The sequence below is a fragment of the Mesoplodon mirus genome (genome assembly GCF_964341445.2).
Source record: "Mesoplodon mirus genome assembly, chromosome: 6".
NCBI classification, from domain to species: domain Eukaryota; kingdom Metazoa; phylum Chordata; class Mammalia; order Artiodactyla; family Ziphiidae; genus Mesoplodon; species Mesoplodon mirus.
Genome location: NC_138982.1, coordinates 90162009 through 90185802, shown reverse-complemented (window position 1 = coordinate 90185802; position 23794 = coordinate 90162009). Strand labels below are relative to the sequence as shown.

The 23794-nt window shown below is 36.1% G+C and overlaps 1 protein-coding gene across 1 annotated transcript in view; it reads right to left on the bottom strand.

The window, feature by feature from the left end:
- Positions 1-12593: 12593 nt before the first annotated feature.
- LOC309807013 (uncharacterized protein) overlaps positions 12594-23794 on the bottom strand; it is a 478671-nt gene continuing 467470 nt past the window's right edge. The window contains exon 5 of the mRNA XM_082626175.1: positions 12594-13054. The gene's annotated coding sequence lies outside the window, so the exon portion shown is untranslated. The remainder of the gene's footprint in view (positions 13055-23794) is intronic.

The following is a 23794-nucleotide window of genomic DNA, read 5'->3' as shown; positions in this document are numbered from 1 at the left end:
TGCTGGATAACTTCCTCCTGTTTACCCTCTCCACCTACACACCCACTTCCCCAGGGGAGACCAGACCACCTAGACACAAGTTATCAGTAGAGGCTGACATGAAAGCTAAAGCCCTCTGTGTCTGCCTGTCCTATAACAACAAAGAATAACTGAAGTACCTTTGGTTAAATACAGATGACTCTCCTCAATTTCTCATGAAAACATCCTTCTTGAGTTACTCCTTCACAAAGAAAGATGACAGGTGTGGATGGCCTGAAGATGTCCCTGACAACTGAAGATATAGAATTTCTGACTGTCATTTAGCTACAACCCTTTAATGACTGCTAACTCAACCATGGCATTCAACAGTACTGAAGACATTTTAATATATTTCATCTCACTTTTGAGTATTTAATAGTATTAATATTGATTGAAGAATATAGTTATAAAATACTAGATAATAGATAAATAATATTTTTATGTTATTCCCTACCAAACTGTGTCCATGAGCCCATATTACTCACTGGATATGAATAAATATAGCCATGTGCCTATAATTACTACTTCTCCTATGTTAGCACATGACAGCCACTCAATAAAGTTTATTTTAATGAATTTAGTTATGTTCATATCTCATGCATGATTTGTCATGGTAAATAATTTGTAATATATTTAATTTGTAGGCATGTCATTCTCAGTTTACAATAAATGCTTTTATTCTCATTATAATATATACATAATTGTATTGTTTAATACATGGAAAATATAGAAAATTATGAGACCAAAACTTTTCCACAATCCCATTAACCCCTACTTTCCCCAAAATCTGCAATTAACTTTTGAAATATTTTCTATTTGTATGCAAATTTTACCTAGTTGAGATCAATGTGAGTGTGTGTATTGGTTTGGCCAAAAAGGTCGTTCAGGTTTTTCATAAGATGTTACAGAAAAACCCGAACAAATTTTTGGCCAACCCAATATGTATCCTTAATAGATTTGTTGTCCCAGTTTTTCATTATAACATTATAACATAATTCTACTTAGGACACAAAAGTGTCTTAATAAGTCATTATGATTCATATGTACCCACTTAATTGATACATCTAGAGATAGTAACAAGTTCTATTTAATTGTTAGAGCTACCCATCCAGCAGAAGAGCCTCTAACAGCCCTTGGACCTCGAATATTTTATAAATTGTATATAAAATGTGTATTCAGATCTCTCTCATGATATAGCCATGATTAAAAAGTATCTACATCAATGATTCCCTTTTTCTCACTGTACCTTCACAGCTGGAGGGAGCTTATAACTGTAGCCTCCTCTCTTTTTCCCCCATAAATCTGACTTTAAAGTGCTCCTTTTTCATTTGACAATAGTAGGTGTATATTTCACAGATGTCATAGTGGAATTACAAAGCTAAACTCAGAAATATTCTGTTTTTAACATGCAGCTTCCTTTTGTAATTCGTTTTTTTTATTTTGAAAATGTCACAACTTATATACATATGGGAAAATATTTGATATGATTTCTCCCTCTGTTGAAATTCAACAACTTATATTGTTACAGATTGGAATAATATGGCAGGAACTGATGACATAAATCTGAGTCTATTAGTTTTGCTAACTACTCAACATGATTGCCAAGTCTTCAGAGCTGGTAATACTTATGATGAGGAAACCAAACACTCCACAATGCAGATCTCTCATCTGAGGGTAAACATGTAAGAAGCAAAAATACTACATTATACTTTAACTTAAAATTCATTCATCATCTATATGATAGGCTCTAGGTTACAGTTCCCTTGACCTTGAGGACCTCACTGTTGAATGGGCATGTCAGATATGTCAAGAAATGTCTGTAATGCAATAGTAAGTCATATAAGGATTTTTCAAAGAGTATAATGGAAGCAGGTGTAAACTCCTTCCCTTATGATTAGTAATCTCAGATGACACATAAGAGAAGGAAGACGTTTAGTGATTTGAGGGCCTATCTGCTAATCTCTGAGATCCTTGACCAATCTTCAGGCAAAGTTGTTTTCTTTTCTTCTCTCTGTTTTGACCCACCAGCTGTCTCTTCAGCTAATCTTATAAGAACATTAGGGGGAGAGTGGAGTTTGAAGAGGGGGAGAGTGGAGATCAGAAAAAAATGCACACATTCTCTAAACCATCCTCTTTCAAAAGAGACAGGTACTTGGACATTTCAACAGGATATAACAAAATCTATACACTAACAATTTCTTTGTCATCTGAGAAAGGCATTTCAGTACAAGTCCATTTGCTGCTAAGAATTCGTTCAGAAAGCAAAAATGTAAATTGGTATTTCTTGGGTAATGTTGTATTTTCAGTGAAAATGTGATATGCATATGTTTTTTATCCCCCCAAAAAAAGTCATTATGACTTTTCAACCTAAAATGAACGGAGACTTTACTCTTTAGAGACAAAAATAAACAACAGATTAAACGAGGGAAAAAGAAAGAAAGAAAGAAAGGAAAGGAAATCATACTCCTTTGGGATAAAAGATACTAAGAATCGTAGTTGTTTTTCTTTCCATTCTATGTCAGTTCAAGCATATCCAACCAGAGATTAAAGATCTATCCTGACAATATATTCAGAAGGAGATAATGAAACAAAGAACTGAGAGATACAACTTTGAATTACATTATCGAGTCTATTAATGAATTTTACTTACTAACTAGCTTCTGCAGTTCCAATATTTCTACTGAGTTCTTTATTTGCATGGAAACTTTTTCATATAATAGAGCTTCATATAGAAGAAATACAGAAGAATAATATAGAAGAAATAAACATATAAAATCATAAATAATCTCAGTAGTTGGAAGTGTCATGGAGAAAATAAATCAGGATAATATGATAGGAAGTGATTTAGGTTTTATTGAAAGTTTCTCTGTGGCAGTGACATAAAATTTGAGCCTTAAATGAGAGAGAAATATTCATGTGACTAGAAAGAGTTTTCCATGCAGAGACAGCTAATGCAGAGGACATGAGGAAAGTCCTTGCAAGTCATTCATAACCTGATCTGGAATAGCATAACCTGATTTACATTTTTTAAAAAGATCACTGTCTACTCTCTAGGAAACTGATTATCAAAGGACAATAGCTGAAGATGTGAGGTCAGGAAAAGTGCTGTTGCATTGGTCAACATGAAAAGTGAGGGTGGTGTAAACTAAAGTGTTGATAGTAGAGGTGGAGAGAAGCAGTAGTTGTCAGGGTATATTTGGAGAATTACTAGAAAGTAGAGTTGTTCAGAAATACAAATGCATTGTTTATGGGGTCAAAGGAGTAGAGGAATCAAGCATAACCTGTATTTGGAGACTTGAACCACTAGACGGAATCTGGTGTAATTTGCTGAGATGGGAAATTCTGGGGAAGAAACAGGTGAGAAGAGATGGGGGAGAGGATTAGTTAAGGGTAATCAAGAATTCTGTTGCAAACGTGTTAAATTTGAAATGCCTATACAATACTCAAGTAGAGATGCTATGTGGGGGGTTATATATACATTTTGTGACCTAAGGGAAAACCTACATCGAGCATAAAATTTTGAGTATCATAAGCATAAAGATGAATTTTAAAGTCAGAGCTTGAAGAATATCACTTTGTATCACTTTGAGAATGTGTAGATAGAAGAGAAAGAGGCCCTGGGATTCTCCAAAAGGTAAAAGCTGAGAAGAATGAAAAGATTCAGGAAATGAGCTTGAGGAAGACTAGCACACAGGGTAGGAGGAAGACAGACACTCATGCCATGGGAGCCTAGTAAAGTGTTTGAAAGTGAAGGAGAGCAGTTTATACACACCGGCAATGTTGCCAAGAGAATGAGTAAGATGAAGACAGAGAAGTGACCAATAAAATTGGTAACATGGAGATCATTGGTTACCTGGAGAAGAGCAGTTTCAGAGGTACAGTAGAGAAGAAAGCTGGGTGAGAGGGAACAGAGGTATGACTGGAAGGTGAAGAAGTAGTGAAAGAAATGAAAGATGAAGATAGTAAAGGAAGAATAGGGACGACTATTTTTAAGTTTATAATGAGTTTGTGATGATTAATGGAAAAATGGTTTGCAACAGGGAGGTGAATGTGAGATAAAAGGGAGGTTTGTTTTTTATTATGTTGGACCACTTTTTGCATATCGATAGGAATGATTCACAGAAAGGAGTTAGGGAGAAATAAGATGCAGATGGTGGTGGCAGGAACTATAAGAGCCAAGCCCTTAAAAAAGTTACAGGGAATGAGATGCAAGAGAAAATAGAGAGAATAGGTCTTCAATACAACCTATGATTTTTTTTTTTTTTTTTGCAGTACGCGGGCCTCTCACTGTTGTGTCCTCTCCCGTTGCAGAGCACAGGCTCCGGACGCGCAGGCTCAGTGGCCATGGCTCACGGGCCTAGCTGCTCCATGGCATGTGGGATCTTCCCGGACCAGGGCATGAACCCGTGTCCCCTGCATCGGCAGGCGGACTCTCAACCACTGCGCCACTAGGGAAGCCCCCAACCTATGATTTTTAATTGACAAGAATAAAGAAATAGACTGATTCACTTTGTTGTAAAGCAGAGACTAATAAAAAAAAAAGAAATAGAATACAGATATAGATACAAGTAAGTTAGGAGATTTGGAGGCAAGATGAGGGAATTCCAGTCTAAATGGTCAATGGCAGTGATGTAATAGGTGTGACTATTTGCTCTGTGTGTGTGTGTCTGTGTGTGTGTTTAGGTATAAAGAGTGGAAGTTTGATGAGAAAGAAAGAGAATAGTAAATTAGTTATCTTGAGATTAGAGCAAATATAGGGTGGAAAAATCTCATTAAACCTCATATTTAATTTTACAAATTGATTTAAATATAGGACTTATGAAGATAAAACAGAATCAAGTATGTAAAGTCCTTGGATGCAGTGTCTGAGATAAAATAGAAGCTCTAAAATGATAACTTTATTACCCATACATTTTGTAGCCCCGGCCTTTTGATTGATTATTAGAAAAAAATAATTAGAGAAAATTAACAAAAATGGGAAGAAAGGGTAAATGAATATTCCTCTAAGTTCTTTTTTTTAATTATTGAGGTATAATTAACATACAAAAACTTTACGTTTAAAGCATACACTTTGATAAGTTATATATATATGTATGTATGTATGTATATATACACACATATATATATAATCTGTAAAACCGTTACCATAATCAGTCAAGGTAGTGAACATAAGTATCATCATCAAAATATTCTCTGTGCCCCTTTGTAAACCATTCCATCTGCTCCTCTCTGCCCCCCATCTCAAGGGAACCATGGATTCTATCAGTAAAATTACTAGAACTTTATATAATTGGAATCATATAGTAAGCATTCTCTTTTAATCTGGCTTCTTTCACTCAGTGTAATTACTTGAGATTTTTTATGTTGTATGGATTGATAGTTTCTTCTTTTATTTCTGAGTAGTATACCACGGTTTTTCCATTCACCTGAAATGATCTCACCTGAGATTGAGTTGTTTCCAGTTTGGGGCTGTTATAAAGAAAGTTTTTATGAACATCTCCCTACAAGACTTCATATGAGCATATGCTTTCATTTCTTTTGGATCAATACTTAAGACTAAAATAGCTGGGTCTTATGGTAGGTGTATGTTTAACTTTTTAAGCAACTGTTGAACTGTTTTCCAAAGGGTTTGTACCATTTTACATTTTCGCCAGCAGTGTTTGAGAGTTCCTGTTGCTCTACATCCTCACCAGTATTTGGAATACTCAGTAGTTTTCATTTTAGACATTCCAATAGGTGTGAAATGGTTTCCACTTGTGATTTTAATTTTCACGTCCCCAGTAACTAATAGTGTCGAACATTTTTTCATGTTTATTTGTCATCAATGTATCTTCTTTGGTAAAGTTCAAATATTTTCCTCATTAAAAAAAATTGGGTTGTTTGTTTTCTTATTGTTGATTTTTGAGAGTTCTTTACATGTTCTGGATACAACTCCTTCATCATATGTGATCTGCATGTATTTATCCCCTGTCTGTGGCTTGTCTTTTCATTGTCTTCAGTGTCTTTTGAAGAGCAGAAATTCTTAAATTTGATAAAGTTCAATTTATCTTTCTTTTCTTTTATGGATCATACTTTGGCATGGAATCTAAAAACTAATTTCCCTAATTCCAGTTCATAAAACTTCTATCCTGGGCCTCCCTGGTGGTGCAGTAGTTGGGAGTCTGCCTGCCAGTGCAGGGGACATGGCTTTGAGCCCTGGTCTGGGAGGATCCCACATGCTGCGGAGCGACTAAGCCCTTGCACCACAGCTGCTGAGCCGGCGAGCCACAACTGCTGAGGCCCGCGTGCCTGGAGCCCGTGCTCTGTGGCGGGGGAGGCCACCACAATGAGGGACCCACACCCCGTGGCAGGGAGTGTCCCCCACTTGCTGCAGCTGGAGGGAGCCCATGTGCAGCAGTGGTGACCCAATGCAGCCAAAAATAAATAAATAAAATAAATAAGTTTATTTTAAAAATGTATAAAAATTATTTTTAAAAAGTTCTATCCTATATTTTTTCTAGAAGTGTTATAGTTTGGGAATCCCCTCTCATATTTGTTGAATCAAGAAATGCAAGTCACATCGATACAATTTAAATATTTAGCAGTGGAAATCAGAACAACAGTACATTGAATCAGCCCAATGGGCCATATTGAATGGTTACTTCAGCTTCTGTTCCCCACTTAGAAGCTTGTCCAAACCCCATCAGTTAAATCCAACATCTCCTCCTGCTATGGGACAGGGTAGAATGATGACTTTGGCTTATATCCAAGAAAGGAGCTGCTCTTTTCCCCAAAGTTCTGCAGCACAACTGGACAGTTGCATATGGTCTTCACTTCTCTTGGGGACAGACAGATGTTGGTCCCACCCCTCATCATCATCTTCTTTAAAACGACTGTGTTTGGGACAGCAGGGGAGGGAGGAATGACATGGTACAAGTGAGCAGCTCCATAGCAGGCAGCAAGGCACATTTACTTTTGGATTCCTGTGATGCAGCTCAACCAACTAACAGCATAATATTTTCACTCCACCCAACGGTCTATATGGAAGAACAAAGGTCTTATTGCAGATACCACTTACTTCAGCTTTGGGAAACTCTCGATTCTGCAGCCACAGCCAGATGGCATTCAGTATGGGGCTGAAGGTTTTGCTCCTTTGCCTGAGTCGATTTGATTTGCAGTGAGACAGCATTATAAAGGAGTTCAGTTTGATACCTGACTTCTACTACTCCATTCTCATGATAACATCTTAAGTTTTCATGTGATTTTATCATAAGACCTAAAAGAGTTTTCCAGGTGGTAGAGATAACAACAAAAATTTATCTAGATTCCTTTGAGTCAGTTTCTCTTTCTCCAGGGGATCACTCTCATGAGCAAACCTGATCTATAATGATGACTCAAACATTATTCAATGCCTCATTCATGGCTCCCTGTGGAACTTTTTGTGTATTAGGGATATCTCCCCAAGAGGGCCAAAGTACCCATATAGCAGCCAGAATCCACTGGGAAAAACAACTCTGAGACTTTCACTGTCATCCTTGAATGAATCTAAAGTTAGCACATAGACTGCAGAACAGGCTGAACCATAAAATGATGTATTTGTTGTCATTCTTCTTTAACAAACATTTATGAACATCACCCCCTCATCTCCCAATGGAATCAGCCAAGCTGTTAACCTTTTGCCTGTTTGAACCATACTAATGACTAATTTCCCTCCTTTTATCCTAAGTATAGCTGCCCATCTCTGTATCTCTTATCTAAAAAGGGCTAAACCTTCTGTCTACTCAGAATGAATCTGAATACCAGTTACAATGTATACACCTGAGGTTGACTGTCAAGTTATCAAAGAAGTCACTTGGAGGAGAATTAGGACACCATTTGGTCAGCGGTTTTTTTAATCTAATGCCTGGTACTCAGTTTTCAACCACATCCTCAATCACCCCCTCATTTAGCAGACATTAACATGGAGGAGCATTTATTGCCTAATACCCATGTAATTTGCTCAATACATTTGTTATTGACTCTATGGTCTTTCCTTAAATCTTGATAACTGGCATATGAAGCTGTCAAATTTCCTTTTTTGGAAAACCATGTCTTTGTCAACGTCCCAGCCTTATCACAAAGTTGTCAAGAACTGTGAAGGATCTGAGATTTTATCCAACTTACAAGCTAACATGTTAGCCTGCTATTTTTCATAGATATTGTTAGAAAGCATGAGATTCATGGGTCTGAGACAAAGGACAATGTATTGCTTATACCAATAGCAGCATCCAGACTATCAGCATTTTTGTGCCAGTCCCTGAGCCTCGATTGTCACAAGGTGATGTGAAGAGTGAGAGGTAACAGCTTCACATGCTGTGCATTGCATTATAGCAGAGGAACCCTGAGCTTAGGGAATCCAAATCTTTGATAATGAGTATTAAACATGACTTCTCTTTGCTCTGTAGGGAGACAAAGCTGTTCACTATATGAACATTTTTGAAAAAATAGTCCATAATAAAAGGGAATTAATACCTTGCTTATGAAATGTGAGAGACCCATTAAGAATTATTTCCAAACAGTAAAGTGTTCTTTTACCTTGATTGCTTTTTATCACTGGTTTTAAACAATTTGATCATGATGTGCCTTGTAGTAATTTTCTTCATATCTCTTGTACTTGGATTTTGTTCAGTTTCTTGATCTATGAGTATATAGTTTTTATTGAATTCGAAAACTACTTGGTTGTTATTTATTCAACTCTTTTTTGCTGTCTCCCCTCCGTTCTCTTATCATTTGGAGACTCCAGTTCCATATATATTTGGCCATTTGAAGTTGTCTCAACTCTCACAGATGTTTTGCTTGTGTGTTTGTTCTTTTTAGTCTTTTTTATCTCTGTGTCTCTTTGTGGATAGCTTTTATTACATCGTCAGATTCATGAGCTGTTTTTTCTGTAATGTCTAATTCAATGTTAATCCCAAATAGTGTATTTTTTATCTCCAACATTGAACTTTTCATCTCTAGAAGTTTTTGAAATACATATCTTCTATGTCTCTCTAACATTATCAATCTTTCCTCTGTTTGCTTTCACACACAGTATATATGTTTAATGACTTTTTAATGTCCTTGCTGCTAATTCTCATATCTATTTCAGTTCTAGATTGGTTTTAATTAATTAATTTGCAATTGATTTTTTTTAAAAAATTAAGGCTATGTTTTAGATCTGTTTAACATTCACAGCATAATTGAGGGGAAGGTACAGAGATTTCCCATGTATCTCCAACTCTCACACATGCATAGCCTCCCCCATTATCAATACCCTCTACCAAAGTGCCATATTTGTTATAACTGATGAACTTAACATTGACACATCATAATCACTCAAAGTCCACCGTTTTCCTTATGGTTCATTCCTAGAGTTGTACATTCTGTGGGTTTGTATAAATGTATAGTAGCATGTATCCACTATTATGGTATCATACAGAGTATGTCACTATCCTAAAAACCCTTTGTGCTCTGCCTATTCATCCCGCCTCTGGCCCCTGCCCCTGTAAATCACTGATCTATGTGTTGTCTCCATAATTTTAACTTATCCAGAGTGTCATATAGTTAGAATCATACAATATGTTGATTGGCTTATTTCATTTAGTAATAGGCATTTAAGATTTCTCCATGTGTTTCTATGGCTCATTTAATTTTAGCACTGAATAATATTCCATTGTCTGGATATTCCATAGCTTAGGTACCCATTCATCTGTTGAAGGATATCTTGGTTGCTTTCAAGTTTTGGCAATTACAAATAAAGTTGCTGTAAATATCCATATTTAGGTTTTTGTGTTAACAAAATTTTTGAGTTCATATGGGTAAATACTAAGTAGCATGATTGCTGGATCCTATGGTAAGTGTATGTTTAGTTTTGTAAGTAACCATCAAATTACCTTCCAAAGTGATTGTACCATTTTGCATTCCCACCAGCAGTGAATAAGCATTTCTATTGTTCCACATTCTTATCAGCATTTAGTATCCTCAGTGTTCTGGATTTTGGCCATTCTTTGTAGTGCTTTCTTGTTTTAATTTGCATTTCCCCGATGACATATGATGTGGAGAGTCTCCATTCGTATACTTATCTGCCATCTTCTTCTATGAGATATCTGTTAAGGTCTTTGTTCCTTTTTTTTTTTTTTTTTTTTTTTGCAGTACGCAGACCTCTCCCTGTTGTGGCCTCTCCCGTTGCGGAGCACAGGCTCCAGATGCGCAGGCTCAGCGGCCATGGCTCACGGGCCCAGCCGCTCTGTGGCATGTGGGATCTTCCCAGACTGGGGCACGAACCTGCGTCCCCTACATCGGCAGGCGGACCCTCAACCACTGTACTACCAGGGAAGCCCCTTTGTTCCATTTTTTAATCATGATATTTATTTTCTTACTGTTGAGTTTTAAGAGTTCTTTGTACATTTTGGATTGACAATCCTTTAACAGATGTGCTTTTTGCAAATATTTTTTCTCAGTCTGTGGCTGCTTCTTCTCATTCCCTTGACTTTGTCTTTCACATAGCAGAAATTTTTAATTTTAATAAAGTCCACCTTATCAATTATTTCTTTCATGGGTCGTGTCTCTGGTGCCTAAGAATTATAACTGCCTTCGCCTTCAGACTTCTAGCTTCATCGCCTCAAATCAGGAGGACTGTGGACTTTGCCTGGATTCTTTCTTACTCTGGTATAGCCTGGAAACTGTCTCCAGAGAGTTAGCTAAGGAAATTGTGGGGTTCACTTTATTTGTTTCTCATCTCTCAGAGATCACTGGATTTCATTGCTTTATGTCCAATATCTTCAAAATTATTGCTTCATAGGTTTGGGGGGGTGGTTTTTCAGTGGAAGGGTAAATCTGGCTTCTATTAATCCATTTTGATCATAACTGATGTCAGTAGTTTTGATCTTTAATATGAATAAGATGCTTCTCTTCACATTAACTCATATTTGGGTTCTATTAGCATTAAAATGCAATTTCTTGTGGCTAGGAGCCAAACATTTCTTTGAATCTACTTTCTCATATATATGTATATATGACATATAGAGAATACATATAGAATACATATAAGAGATTGGAACTCTGGCATCTTGGAGAAAGAAGTTATTGAGAGCACCTATTCCACTCCCCACATTTGGAAAACTGAGACTGGAATAATTAAGGAAGTTAGCCTAGGAAGTTAGCCTATGGCTACCTAATTGATGGTAGTATGAAACTAGAACCTGTATCTCGCAACTACAGGTATACTGTATTTCATTACTTAAATCCTATAAGAAATGTTTTAGACGTGAATTTCCTGGAATTCCAGCCCTATTCATGGCCAGGCAAGTCTCCATCCTGTGGTTTCTTGATTTCATCCCTCTAGCTCTGTGTGCACTTGCCATCTGTCAACTACTTGAGACTTCAATGAATTGACTAACATGTGTTTACAGAACACAGAAGAACAAATCACTATTAATAAGTCAAAGTTTGAATGTTAATACCTGCCAGTCAGTGCTATTGTGAGATTTAATTATGGTTTGTAAAACAATTTGTCATCGGCAGCTGAAAATCAATTGAGAAAGTTAGTGTTACAGTGATTACAGGGGAACCTCATAAATACAGCTGTATCCTTAAAACATAAATTGAAATTTTATCCATTTAAAAACATACAATTAATGTCTCACTGGTATATTATGGCAGCATTTGAACTCTCATTTAAGTATTTTAAATAATTGAGCATTAGATAACAATAAAAGCAAAATAGCAGTTTCATGGTGATGCTGATGTCAACAAGGTCTTAACTCAGGGTTTTGCTCCTTATGAAAGCATGCCTTTCTTCCTCTTCTCAGCATTTGCCAGTAAATTGTTCTTAATAACAAATGTAAATCCCACCGTCCAAAATACTAAATTGCTATCACACAGATTCTACCATTCCTAGGGGAAGCTAACATTATCAACTTCTACTGCTGTCTGTTAATGTGTTCTGGCTTTCCAGACCCTGTAAGATTTGCCATTCATTTGTAGATCATAACTTTTTACAATGCCAAACTTGGCTGTCTCTGCATTGATATTGGGGACATTTGTTGAGATGGTGTGGAAAATATGTTAGAGAAAGAGAGATAATGAAGCCATCTATTAAGCCAGATGATGAATTTTAAGTCATTGAACCATTCTTTTGTTTCAAGAACAGGTTCAGGATCACTCACTGTATGGCAACTCAGCAAGATGTTATAAGGAGTTGTCTTGAAACCTCTGGGCTTCAAGCAGATATATGATGAGGTCCTTTACAAATGTAAAGGCTGGGAAAATAAGAAATTATTATTGGCTCTTTAAAAAAAAGAAATATATTCATGATATGATGCTTAAAATTAACCTTGTAATGCAGAGGTTTAAAAACATTATAAAATTTCTAATCATAATTGCATAACTTTGTTAGCTGAAAAACTATTCATATAACTAAAGTTTATGATGCTGACTTTCTTTTTTCATTTCCTCTTCTCTGATCTTTGATAATATTCCTTCCTCAGAGAATGAATATTAAAAAATAAAATACAAGGTTTTTACCCAGTGTAGGAACTGGGTTCTTCACAGATTATTTTTCTCATCACTTGGGGGTATGTTCTCACCTCTTCATTTTTACTTCTATTTAAGTTTGCTTTTTCATTTCTTTTTCTTTTTCTTTTTGCTGAATTGAGTCTTTGTTGCTGTGCACAGGCTTTCTCTAGTTGCAGCGAGGGGGGGCTACTCTTCGTTTTGGTGCGTGGGCTTCTCATTGTGGTGGCTTCTCTTGTTGCAGAGCCCGGGCTCTAGGTGCATGGGCTTCAGTAGTTGTGGTGTGCAGGCTCAGTAGTTGTGGCTCATGGGCTTTAGGCTCGCTGGCTTCTGTAGTTGTGGCACATGGGCTTAGTTGCTCTGCGACATGTGGGGTCTTCCCAGACCAGGGATCGAACTCATGTCTCCTGCATTGGCAGGCATATTCTTAACCACTGTGCCACCAGGGAAGTTCTCTTTTTCATTTCTATTTGTACTACTTCTCTCTCAAAAATGGTGTAGAATGAGATCTCACTGTCATAATTTTCTGGAAGGTGAAAAAAGGAAAAAAATAATAGGAAAGTCCATATCAATTAATTAAATAGAACATTGTTTTTTGTATTTTAATTATAACAATGATATAGTAGTTTTCAAGCTTGTGTAAAATGTACCTTGTAGCTGCCAAAAAAGCTAATAAAATATGAAGCTGTCTTAACAGAATAGAAATATAATGTCTTAAAAAATAGGAGTTCCTTTTCCCTATGCGAGTCATACCTTGGAGCACTGTATTCAGTCCTGAAAGTTACACTTAGATAAAATTGACAAGCTGGAATGAAGTCAGAAGATAGTAACCAGACTATGATGGCATTAAAACTAGACCACATAACAGTAGTTGGAGTGAGGGGATGGGGGTGTGTGTGCACAATTTAAGAGTCATCTTTGTACATCTGAAGCACTTTCATTAGAATTTGATCTATGTATATGATTCTTCATGTCAGAAGTAGGGGAAAATGTAAAAGTGACAGGAAGGCAGAGTCTGCTCAACAAGAAGGGAATTTTTTTCAAAATGATCAGACTACTGAAACTGGAAATCAGTATTCCAACAGTGCACATGTCCTGAGATGTGAGGAACATGCTACCAATAAGGTTCAAGGTTCTACTCAAGAATTTTACTAGATGATTTCTCAATCATTTCCAACTACAAGTAAGTCTATGACTTTTATTTATCTTAAACACTGTTGGTACTTTCCCAAATAGAGACTCATTTGACCTAGTAAAGTTTCCAGATTAGCCAAAAATTAGGTTTGGTAGAGGAGAAATCTCTACAATATTGATTCCAAACTTGGGAGGTTGGTAAGGATCTGTCATGCACTGTTCCCAGCTATCAACCTCTTTGAAAATTGCCTCTAATAAAAGAGATATACATTGTCCAAGATCATGCTGCCCCATCACCCAAAAAACCTGCGACTAAATTGGGGTTGCAAATACCCAGCCCTCTTGCCTCACCTCAGGACAACCCTAAAAGGTCATTCCAGCTTCAGATTTCCTTGCAAAGTGAGCTAAAGTTGTATTTTGGCTGCGCTATAACCCATATTCACAAGTTACCAGAACTTCTTTCTTGCCTTTACCCTAAAAGTATTGATCCTTAGTGCACTTACTAATGAAAATTCCTGCAAGCTGTTCTCCATCTCAGAGTCTGCTTTCTGGAGAGATTTGAGAAGAAAGAAGCTACAATTAGATTTTAAAGCTAGATTATCTACTCTCCTGGTAATAAGGACCCTATCGATGGTAGTGGGTGAATTTATAGTACAAGGTAGCTATGCAACTATAAAACATGATGAGGACATCTGGGATTGATGAACTTGAAAATCTTGGCTCCCTAAATCCAGTGAATCCTGTGAGCCTGACAAGGTGAATTACTCTTTCTGGTTAAGGTCAATGTTTCACCCTTTCCAGAAAACATTTGGCTGTCCCCACAAGATAACTCTTGCCCTCTCAAGAACTTCCTTAATTTTCCTTCCTGACCTTTAGACCAACAAGTAGATCAAATCACCATGTAACAAGTCCAGAGATGTCGTAGGCTTCCTGAGAGAGGAAAGAGATAATACCATGAAAAAAACTATAGGACTTAGAATATATTTAATGGCAGAATTCAGGAGGAAATAGATAGAGGTAGATTTTGCAGTGTTGGATATTGGATGTTGGTTCTGCATCCAGAAGAACATCTCATTGGTCCACTATATTGATGGCATTATACTAATCAGACAAGATAAACAACAAATAGCAAGTATGTTGGAGTCCTTGGGAAGGCCCATGAACTTCAGGGGGTGAGATATAAACTATAAAAAGTTAAGATAATTTTATTATGATTAATAAAATTTTTAGGGATCCAGTGGTTTGTGGCATTCCAAGAAATACCTTCCAAAATAAAGACCAATTAATGCATCTCATACCTCCTACCACAAAGGAGGAAGTTCCATGTCTGGTGGGTCATACCTGGAGAGTCTTAGCCATTATGCAGAGTGATATGAAAAGCTGCAAAATTTCAGAAGCACACAGAGCAGGAAAAGGCTTTGTAGCAGGTCTAGATTTCCAGATTTTGGTGTAAGAGGCCCTAATGTTTGGATCATTTAATCTGACAGACCCTATGGTCTTAAGTATATCTATGATAAGAAAAGATGCTATGTAAGGTTTATGTAAAGCTTAGTGAGAAAATTATAATGAAGTCCCCTGGGGTTCTGGAGTAAGGCTATACCATCTGCAAAGACTTAAACATCTTTTAAATAATAGTTCCTGGTGTGATACTAGCCATGCTAGAGATGCATTATAAGATACCAAATGACATATAGCCAGAAATGCCCTACCAAATCTGGATTCTGTCAAACACACTATTTGAAGGCTTATGGCAAAGGCAAGGATAGAAACAGGGAGTCCCGTTAGGAAGCAATTATAACTCATGGAGGTGGAACTGGTAGTGGTGAGCAGTGCTCAGATTCTGAATCTATCTTGAAGATAGAGTTGACACCATTTATTGTTGGATTGGACATGGAGTGTGATGGAAAACAGAGGGACCAGGAATGACTAGAGACTTGGAGCCTGAGAAAAAGGGGGAAAATGGTTGGCCACTGAGATGTCAAAGATTATGAAAGGAGGTTTTCAAAAGACCAGGGCCAGGGTGGGGTGAAGTTATTCAAAGCTCAGTTTTGGACATGTTAAATTTGAGATATATCTTAGACATTCAAGTAGAGATGTCAAATAGGCAGTTAATATACAAGTCTAGATTCCAGGGGAGAGGTCCAAGCTGGAGAAATACATTTGGGAATTATTAGCATATAGATGATATTTAAAGCCATGAGTCTATATGAGATCATTAAAGGAGGATATGTAGATGGAAAAGAGGGTCAATGACTGAGTGCTGGAACACTCTTACATTTGGAAGTCAGGGAGATGAGGGAGAGCCAGCAATAGAACTAAGATAACATAGGCAGAGATGAAAGGAATACAACCAGGCAAATGTTTTCTCTTGAAATCAAAGGAAGGAAAGCGTTTTGAAGAGAGTGATGAACACCATGCCATACATAGCTACTAACTAAGATGACCCTATCTCATTGTTCTGTTTCTTCAAATCTGCTTTACTTCAGTATTTTCTGCTTCCACTCTTTCTACTTAGGTCCCAGTATTTCCCTCTTTCCATCAGTCCCTGTGTCTTTGTCCACTCTTCTTTCCTCATAACAATAACTCTTCAAATAACAGTAATGAGTTCTTGGCAACTCACACCCTATGAGGTAGAAAAGACATTTTTCTAGTTTATAAACACAAGCATAACTGCTGACACAACTTGGACTCTGACCTTGTATGTCCTCCAAAGAATTCACAGTTCTTTTTAGACATTACCTCATTAGTCCCAAGATAAACTATAAGTATGTAAACTATAAGACATTAAAATTTATTTGGAAGCACATGTGAAGAATTGCCTAAAATAGTCCATGCAGAACATTTAAATTAAATAAAATAAATTTATCTGTAGATAAGATCTTATTTTCCTCATAAGTTCTTATAAGTAAATATTCATGGAAATCACATAGAATGGAGCATTGAAATACAAGTTCAGATAACACAACAAGAAAAAGATCCAAAATGTTGTGTCTGATTTAAATAGGCACAATAGGGACTTCCCTGGTGGTCCAGTGGTTGAGACTTCGCCTTCCAATGCAGGAGGTGCGGGTTTGATCCCTGGTCAGGGAACTAAGATTCCACATGCCTCGAGGCCAAAGAACCAAAACATAAAAGAGAAGTAATATTGTAACAAATTCAATAAAGACTTTAAAAATATTCCACATCAAAAAAAAAAGTTTAAATAGACACAATATCATATGGTTAACATAATTATCAACTTCATCATCATCATCACCATTATATGAGAAACTTTTATCAGTGTCAGCACTGTGCTAAGCACTTTAAATTATTATTTTAATTGTCATAGCCACTCTATAAGTACTAGAGTTATCTATCTTAAGATGAAGAGCTGTAGGCTTAGAGACTATCAGAGAGTTGCCCAAGGTCACACAGATGAAAGTGATGGGCATAAAATGTGTGACTATAAAATATAATAATAATAATAATGGTGATACTTAAATCTTGGTTTTAAAGCAATAACTAAGATTATTGCCAACAGTATCATGGAAGCTGAATGAGAAATCTAGAGGATAGCTTAAGCATAGGGAACAGGAAACAGAACCCAACAAAAATTATCAAAATTAAAAGTTGGTTCTTTGGAAAAAAACTATAAAATGGATAAATGTCTAGCAAGACTAAGCAAGGTAATAAATTAGATAAAATATCTATATTTCTATTTTATCTATCTATCTATCTATCGAAACTAATATAAATTTTAAAAGGAAAATTGGCCCAGGGTAAGAAAAGAAAATTAAAGACCAATTTCAGTTGTTAAAATAGATGCAAAAATTCTACCAAAATAAAGATAAAATTAGTAAAATAAGTGATTAATTATTCATATTTGAATTAATGCCTTGAATTCATGGTGCTTGAGTCATTTTCACCCTGTTTTCATATAACTCAAAACAGTCTTCTTGCCTGTTTCTTACTTCTAAGTAATATTTTGCTTTGGTTTTGTTTGGTTGGTTATTCCTTTGTTGAAAGCAGTTCACAGACAGTATTTTTTACGTCAATGGTAAACCACAGAATGATGTTGAGTAAGAGAGTGACTTGACCACATTTGAGCTTTACCAGGGTTATGCTGTCCTTGGTATGTACTTGGTATGTAGAATGTATTACACTAGAAGAAAACATAGAAGGAACCAGCTGGAATGCTCTTACTATATACATGGATGGCTATAGTGTATGTGATTAAGCTGAAATAAGGTGAACTGTAGATTTAACTGTTCAGTTAAGATTAAAGCTCTCCTCTATAGTACAGATGTTTAAGGATCTATAAAAATAAATGTAATGTCCTAAATTAGAGAAATTGATTAAGCCAATAGTATTAATATTTTTGTGTTATAGAGCAATATTAATTGTGCTTATAATTATTAGATATAATTACTAGGTGAGCACAGATACACAAGTACAAAATAAAGACTGAAGATTTTTTCTATATGATAATAACTAGTTGTAAGATATTGTTAAAAGATACACTAAAAAACAAATTTTACATCTATATAAATATTAGAAAGATATAAGAAAATATTAAATTTAAAGTAATAAAACTAGGGTTTTTAATAAAATAAAATTTAAAAGAAAGTACAAACCTTATATAAATAAAATGACACAATTTTATTCAAGGACATAAAAATATTTTAATAAGCAGAGACAAGCAAAGATTTTTGATACAAAATTTTCCTTAAGAATGGGATGTTTGATACTTTATGCATATTTGTTCTATCATATCTCAGTATTGTTTCAAATTGTTCCTGCAGGGAAATCTTTGCTCTTTATTTGAAGGAAATATTAACAATAAAATTGTGATGGAAAATCCTGAAAAAAAAAAAAAGAATGGGATGTTTGTGTTTGTAGCAGCAGAAACAACTGAAGTTTTTATGTAAAAAAGTCATTTAATTTCTTAAAAAATAAATATTATATTTATAATTCAAAAGAGTTAAAATTCAAGCATTCACTTTTTGAAACAGTTATCTGTGTGTTTTTCCAGTAGTATCTAAATTATGTATTTATTATTAAAAATAGATTATTTTGTTTTGATCATTGCCATGGTCATTAATAATTTAGTTAACTAGGGCTTCCCTGGTAGCTCAGTGGTTGAGAGTCCATCTGCCGATGCAGGGGACACGGGTTCGTGCCCCAGTCCGGGAAGATCCCGCATGCCGTGGAGCGGCTGGGCCCATGAGCCATGGCCGCTGAGCCTTTGCGTTTGGAGCCTACTCCGCAACGGGAGAGGCCACAACAGTGAGAGGCCTGCATACCACAAAAATAAATAAATAATAATAATAATAATTTAGTTAACTAGTAGAACTGAAGGTGACTCAAGTTTTGTATGATGCATGGAACAGAATGGTTAAAAACGTGGGCTTTGGAGTCAGATAAGTCTGTGTTCAAATACTTACAGTTCCATTAACGAGCTAAATGTCCTTGGTAATGTTGTAGGTCAAAATGTGTCCCCCCCTCCCAAAATATTATGTTGAAGCCATAACTTCAGGTACATCTGAATGTGACCTCTTTTGAAAACAGGCTCTCTGAAGAAGTAATTAAGATGAAGTTACTAGGGTGGTCCCTAATGCAATATGACTGATGTCCTTATAAAAAGAGACACAGAGACAGACACACAGAGAGAGTAATGCCAGGTGATGATGGAGGCAGAGATTGGAGTGATGTGTCTACAAGCCAAGGAATACCAAGGATTGCCAGCAACACCGGCCACTTAAGAGAAAGGCATTAAATAGATTCTCCCCTAGAGTATTCAGCATGGGTCTGCAGACACCTTGATTTCAGACTTCCAGCCTTCAGAACTGTGAGAGAATAAATTTTCTGTTTTAAGTCACCCAGTTTTTGGTCATTTGTCACAGCAACCTTAGGAAACTAATACAGGTAAGTAACAACTTATTCAAATTTCAAATTTTCCCCTCCTTCAAATAGACATGATAATTCCCATTAAGGACTTAATTTCCCTGTAGTCTGAGCTTCCTCATCTGTAAAATAGGAATGATAACGGTGTCCCCATCATAATGTTAAAAGGATTAAATGAGTGTTATATGTAAAGCACTTACTCCTGAACCGTGAAATAGAAGGAAAGGTTCATAAGTAGTTTCCATTTTATTATTAGATTTGATAATTCTTGTAATGTGTTTAATATAGTGCTTAAAAATGGTACTGGTTATATATTACTTACTATTCTGATTAAATAATAAAGATATATAAAATACCCGCAAGGTGCCACAAACGTAGCAAGCTTTCAAAAAATTTATGCCATTATAATTAATTAGTTTTGTAAATAAAGTAATTAATTTATCCTTTAAGTTATTATTTAATTTTCTGATGAAGCTGTAATTTAATCTAAAATGCTAAAATAAATTGCTTCAAATAGAGTAGTTTATGCTTTGATGAACTCTGAGGTCTGTATGAATTCTGAACTTAAAATGAGAAACAGACAAGTACTCCTAGAAGAAGAGATATACTATTTGAAAAAAATGAATTTGGAATAAAGCAAAAGAGAGCGATTTCCTAATCTATGTAACTATTGCAATTATGAAAAGAATTGCCCTGTTTTTAGAAAATGAACATTGAAGTATTTATGAAGAAAGGGCATACTATACCTGCAACTTACTTTGAACTAGCTCAGTAAAATATTCTATTTATCTATCATCTGTCTATCTATCTATCTATGTCTATCATATATAAATAGAAGTGGATAAAAATGTAGGTAAAATATTAATAATACAGGAAATCTAGGGAAGGTCACACAAGAAATATTAGTACTATTTTTGCAATTATTATGTAAATCTAAAATTAAGTAAAAATAAAAGTTAGAAAAAAGAATGTCAAAAAAGAACAAGTAGAAAATTAATATAAAAGAGATGATCTGATTAGCCACTTAGATCACAAAGTTATTTTGTTGAATGATTTTCCAGCCTTAAAGACTTTTTCATTGTACATAGCAAGTTTCAAATTGGAAAGCAGCCAAATTGACTCTAATTTAAGCTTTGATATTGCAAATGAATCTCTTCATAAGTCATAAATCATCCTGTAAAAATATCAATGCACCTAAAAGCCATACCAAACCAATTTCAGGTCCAAAGGATCACTGTGCTATATTGAACAAAAAGTTTAATCAGTCAGTAGATCAAAGCAAGCTTCAGTTATCTTCAGATAAATTCAACTACATTTTTAAAAATATGTGCATCATTCATCCACAGAGTAAGTTTTCCATCATTGGTATATATTTGCACCCATTTATTAAAGGTATTTTGTGACCAATAACTCTGCCTTGTATACAGTGCCACTCACGCAAAGACCTATCATAAGCTGAAGTCAAACCTTCCCAATTTATGCAGCAAGGAACTAGCCTACCTCTGCAATAACAGTGTATTTAATTGGTGGTGACAGTATACAGCAAGTGAGGACTTTTTTCTAAGCAACAGTGAAACACCTCCATTCAGGTAAATTAATACCCTTAACTGAGTCGTTTGGTAAGAGGTATAAGAAGAATTACAGGGCTTCCCTGGTGGCGCAGTGGTTGGGAGTCCGCCTGCCGATGCAGAGGACACGGCTTCGTGTCCTGCTCCAGGAAGATCCCACATGCCGCAGAGCAGCTGGGCCCGTGAGCCATGGCCGCTGGGCCTGTGCGTCTGGAGCCTGTGCTCTGCAACGGGAGAGGCCACAACAGTGAGAGGCCCGCACACCACAAAAAAAAAAAAAGAAGAAGAAGAAGAATTACAAATTAATTTTTAAATTTATCAACTGTATTAATTATTTATTTCTGAGTATTTTACCACCCTAAAACTTAGTGGCTTAAAACAACCACCATTTATTTGCTCACAATACTGGGGATTAGCAACCATGGACTCAACCATGCTGTTGCGGTCAGTTGGCAGGTCAACTGGTTGGTCCTGGATGGCTTCACTTACCTTGCTGGCAACTGGCTGGGACTGTTGGCCAGAGCATGTGGCAGCTCCAGCAGGCTGCCTCAGGCTTTCTTGTACAGTATCTGATTTCTAAGAGGACAAGAACAGAAGCTGGACATCCTCTTATGTTACTCTACCAAATGTTGGCCAAAGCAAGTTACAAGGCCAGCCCGTATTAAAGGGAAGGGAAATAGTCTCCTCCTCTTCATGGGAGGAATTGCAAAGTCACATTGAAAAAAAGCACAGAATAAAGATGAGAGAAATTGTTGTGGCTATCTTTGCAAACAGCCCAGCACATTGATATATAAATATTGAAATTTCTTCTTTCTTTAAAAAATGGGTCTAAGAATAATTTTGCAAAATTTTCAACAAACTCTTCCCTCTTCTTCACATTGTTATTGCTTCTAATAGATTCATTTTAAATGCTTCCAAATATTTGTCCTGAATTCAGGCCACTTGTTTTCCTTAAGATTATAGTGACTTTTCCTTAAAACATAATGACCCTTCCCTAGCTCCAAGTAATCAGATATTTATCTTCCCACAGAGAGTAAATGCTGTTGTATGTGGATCTATTCATAGACCATATCTGTACCCGAACATTATTTGTAAACATCCCAGTGTTGGGCCTTTCTTTCACTAAGTTTTTTAATTGCTATTTCTCTCTAGTCAACTTCTTTTAAAATTGATCTGTTATTACACATGACCTGGATATTTTAAGTGTAGCCCATTATCTATTATCACTTATTCCTTTCAGTGCTCTTTTTGACAGGCATGCTGAAACCAGAGTGATGGGCTCCTTGAGAACAATTGGGGATAGATGAGAGGCTTTTCTTATTTCATGTATTTTATGGATGGTCTCATTGGTATGTTCCAGGAGCCGGAATATGGAACAGTCTAAAGAACATGTAGCCAGAATAATTCAACTTTAGGTCCCAAAACTTTATCAAACAAAAACCTTCATAACCGAGATATTAGGAGAGAAACTCTGGAGGTAGAGGAGCAATCCCCGCCAACCTCAGGCACAGGGTGAATTTTCTTCATATCCTCATTTTTGACATGTTGGACTTCAGCAACCACTGTATCACTTATAGCCACAGGCATAAAGTATGTCCTGCTGGAGGACAACTGTAAAGCTGATGGCACAAATACGTGGGTTTCAGGAAAATAAGTAGCTTTCAGAGACGTATCATTACTTTCCCCCTTCTCATTACCATTCTGCTTCAAATTTCCAAAGATTTTAGGTTTGTCCACTGGAGTAGTTATATTATTTAGGGTACTAGTTGGGCTAATTTAACATTGATTTACACCAAGATAGAATGTCTATTTCACTCTCATATAAATGTCTGAGAGGTAGGGCAGTCCTGTTCCACGAACTGGCTCTGAGACGTGGGATACTCCTCTCTTGTGGTTCCATCATTCCCAGGTCTGCTTGGTCCACAATGGCTCCCCGTAACTAAGCTGAGCCCTGGGAGGAGGAAAAGAGGGTGTGGAGGGCAAGTGGCTTCCTTTTAGGGACATGGCCCAGCAGTTGCCTATATCACTTGGTGTACATGTCACTTGCCAGAATTAAATCATATGATCAATCTGATTCTAAGGAAGGATGAGAATATAGTTCCTACCTGGGTAGCCAAGATCAAGCTATAACTCAATGGGGAAGGTTCTATTACTAAAGAAAACATTGAGACAAATGGATTCTATAGGACAACTAACCATCTCGGCCACATAATTCAAATTAAGTTGTGAACACAGGAATTAGTCACCTCCAGGAAACAGTTTGCCATTGCATATCAAAAGCCTTAAATATGTACTCATCAGCACAACAATTATATTGCTAGGAATAGCCCAAGAAAATAACTATGGATATGCGTGAAGATTTTGCTGCAATTATAATCATTGCAATATTAATAAAGTGAGAGGAAAAAACCCTACAGAGTTAACAATAAGTGATGGGTTAATATAGATTATTGAAGAGCGGTATTAAACTGTAGGTTTGCCCACTGGAGTGGTTATATTATTTAGAATATTGGATCAGTTGTTTTCATGGAAACTGAAACAACAATGGATGACATAGAATTTTCCCATGCATTATTGAGTAAAAAATGTTCAGCATAACATAAATGTGGTTTCATTTTATATAATCTTATATATAAATGTATATAATTTTACTGTCAAAATTAAATCTTAATATTGATTAT